The 3473-nt window shown below is 47.6% G+C and overlaps 1 pseudogene; it reads right to left on the reverse strand.

The window, feature by feature from the left end:
• Window positions 1-1627: 1627 nt before the first annotated feature.
• On the reverse strand, window positions 1628-2885 carry LOC136150152 (small ribosomal subunit protein uS8-like; annotated as a pseudogene).
• Window positions 2886-3473: the final 588 nt, after the last annotated feature.

Genomic DNA, 3473 nt, shown 5'->3' on the forward strand with positions numbered 1-3473 from the left:
GTTTCCCAAACGATAGAACATTTCTGGAATCCACTCAGTTACCGTGAAGTGACAGAATTTAGTTTTCTCCTCTGGTGGAAGTGGACATTTGTAAACAAAGTCAGAATCTGTTAAGAAGAAATAGTGGCAATTACTTCTCTGCCTTTCCCTGTAGTCGGGAAGTCGGTACCTGCTCCACAAGGGCAGTCTCGCAGGGAGACAGCACTGGCCAGGGGCTACCACTGTGGGGTGGCTACCCAGTGGGGTGTGCCCGGCATCCACTGCCTCCTGCCCACGTTACTATGAAGGTAGAGTGAATACTGTGAGACATCAGAGCCCACCTCATTCTTTTTAGGGCATGTCCATGCTTCCCTTTAACGAGAATGGTAAAATCAGAGAAAGGAGGGGAGCTTGGGGACCTAGGAAATCAGAGAGACCTGTTTCTCAGATGAGGGGGCTGAGGTCCGGTAAGGAGAAAAATGAGCCAAAGTCTCAGGTCAAGGCTATCTGACTCGCTCCTCTTACCTGCCTCCCCCCAACCTCCGCCCTGACCTCTCGCCCGCCCAGGAAGCTAAGACGTTTGACCGAAACTCCTAGTGTTTTGTCCTGCACCCACACCTCTGCTCCACACCCCCCGCAGGTGTTAGAGTCTAGATACAACATTGGGGCCTGTGGAAGAGGACAACCCTGCCACCTGCTTTTCCCCAGGGCTTCTGGATTCCCTAGGGAAAGGGTGTCACCTCCTAAGGAAAGAGCTGGTCAGTTAGGGGTGGGGCCGCCCAGCCCTCCCAGATTTGGGAATCAGGTCCGTCAGGGTTGGAAGCAGCTAAGAACTTGGTCTGACAGTAGTTCCTACCCAGAGGCCTTCCTCAGCATGACCTGGAGAGCCTTAGGAAGCCCACATGCCCAAGTCCAGCCCCCAGAGATTCTGACTTAATGGGGTCTGGGTTAAGAAACCTCAGCTAGACCAGCTACTTTATGAGAAGTGTTTGAGCATGCCTGGGCCCCTGGCTGCAGCTCCAGTCACTGCTCTTTGAGAGGCTCCTCATTCCCTCCAGGGCCACCCCTCCCTCGACACATACACCCACCCACACCTGCTGGCTCTGCATCCTCTTCTTGCTCTTTTCAGTCACTGTTCTGGGAATATCTGTGTGCACTCAGATCCATCTCTTCACTTCAAAATTCTATCACTCTAGATTCTTTCCCTTACCCCCTGGAACTCTGAATGGTTAGTACTCACATGCAGGTTTTCATTAGAATCTGGGGTGCGCTAGATGGGGGAGCCTCACAGATGGTACTCAAGCCTAGACATTTGATTGGTCTGGGGCAGGGGCAAGGCTGGGACCTTTTCTTGTTGGTTTTTACATTCTCCCCTTGCTATTTTTTTCCCCCACCTCTGAGGCATTTTATTTGTATGTCTTACATCCCCAGGCTTCCCTGGTGGCTCAGATGGTAAACCATCTCCCTATAATGCAGGAGACTGGGGTTCAAGTCCCTGGGTCGGGAAGATCCTCTGGAGAAGGAAATGGCAACCCACTCCAGTACTCTTGCCTGGAAAATCCCATGGACGGAGGAACATGGTAGGCTACAGTCCATGGGGTTGCAAAGAGTTGGACAGGACTGACTGACTTCACTTTCACTTACATCCCTAGAAAAAGAATCCAAGGATTTTCCCTCCTATGCATTTTTGTCTTGCTTCTTTATGGTCCATGATGCCAGCTGAGGTTGTCAGTACAGTGAAACCAAATTGACAGGATGAGAGCAGGTTATTCTGCCATTTTTCTAGATCTTTGAGTTGCACATCAAATCTGGGGCTGATCACTCCACACTTATTTGGCCTGCCTGTGAGGTTCACAACAATTTTCCCAGCCCTGTGATCATCAATGATTTCAAATTCGCCAGTGTAACCATGCTTCATCATCACAGCTGGAAACCTGACGATGACTTTGGAGTACAGCCTAAAAGGTCCTGCTGTTTGCCTCTCTTTTCGGCATTGTTGATACTCGAGAGCATCAGCCAGGACACACGTGCGCACCTTTCTGGCGGCACAGAAAGATGGCGGAACAAGCTCTCCTCGCTTTTCATTTGAACATTTTCAAACTCAGAGAATGCAGATTTACCCTTTCCTTAGAGCGAACCTATTGTTACTTTAAAAATTTAGTTTATTTGGTTGCGCTGGGTCTTTGTTGCTGTGCACAGGCTTTGTCTAGTTGTGGCAAAGGGGGAGTCTACTCTTCATTGCAGTGCGCGGGCTTCTTGTGGGGGTGGCTTCTGCCGTTGTAAAGCACCGGTTCTAGGGCGTGTGGACTTGGTGGCTAAGCATGGGCTTTAGTTGCTCTGTGGCGTGGAATCTTCCTGGACCTGGGATTGAACTCTTGTCCCCTGCGTTGGCAGGCGGATTCTTACCCACTGGACCACCACTGGATTCTCACCCAATATCAGACCACTGGACCAGTATTGTTACATCTTTGCTGTATTTGCTTTACCTGTGAGTATACATTTCTTTTTTTGACTGAACCATTTGAAGTTCCTGTGTAAGATTCTATCTCCCTAAATATTTCAGCATGAAATATCTAGAAATAAGATCATTTTTTTCTGCATAGCCAAAATCACATTTTCACACCTAAGCAAAATAGCAGTAATTCCTTAAGTAACACCTAGCATCCAGTTTATGTTTGGATGTTCTCAGTTTGTCCCCTCTTCGGGTTTGTTCTTTCTCCCTTCCCTCCCTTCTGTTCTCTTTTCCATTCTAGGATCTAACCAAGGCCCATGAGTTACATTCGGTTCTATCTCTGATGTCTCTTTTCCACTAAAACACATTTAAAAAAAAATTTGATTCACTTTGAACTATCTAGGCCAGTCCTTAGAGAATCCCACTTTCTGGACTTGACTGATTGCTTCTTCATGGTATCACTCGCTTGTTTCTGTCTCTACTTTCTGCAGTTGTGGACAGAGGCTTGAATGGACACCGGTGAGACCTCCGGCAGGTCCATTCCCAGGGGGTGCTCCTGGGTAGTGCATCTGCATCTTCTTGTTGCAGGCTGGCCGACTATCCAGTGTTACTGGTGCTGCTTCCTTGCCTGGTGAAAACAGTGACTGTCTTCTTCCCTAAAACCCTTTTCCCCAGTGGTTTTAGCATCACTGATGATCCTTGCCTGCAGCATTTATTTTATTAGCAGTGGCAAGGTGATAATGTCCCTCTGTCTCTCATTCTGTCTACATATATGACCGGCATTCTTCTTTAAAGAGGAAGAGCTTTTCTTCCTTGCTGCCCCACCCCCCCCAACCCTGTCTCACCTCGGGACTCACAGATTATTTCTTATTCAATGTGTTGGTATTTCAATAAGGTCATTCTTTCAGATGCTCAAATTGATTCAGATGAACAGGTCCAGTTCAAATTAACATGGGGGTTTTCTTCTTTTATTTTACACTCACATCTTTATTTTTTTTTTCCCTCTTAGGGTGAAAATCTTGGTTCTTATAAGATGAATATA

The sequence above is a fragment of the Muntiacus reevesi genome, chromosome 18 (assembly GCF_963930625.1).
Source record: "Muntiacus reevesi chromosome 18, mMunRee1.1, whole genome shotgun sequence".
Lineage (NCBI taxonomy): Eukaryota > Metazoa > Chordata > Mammalia > Artiodactyla > Cervidae > Muntiacus > Muntiacus reevesi.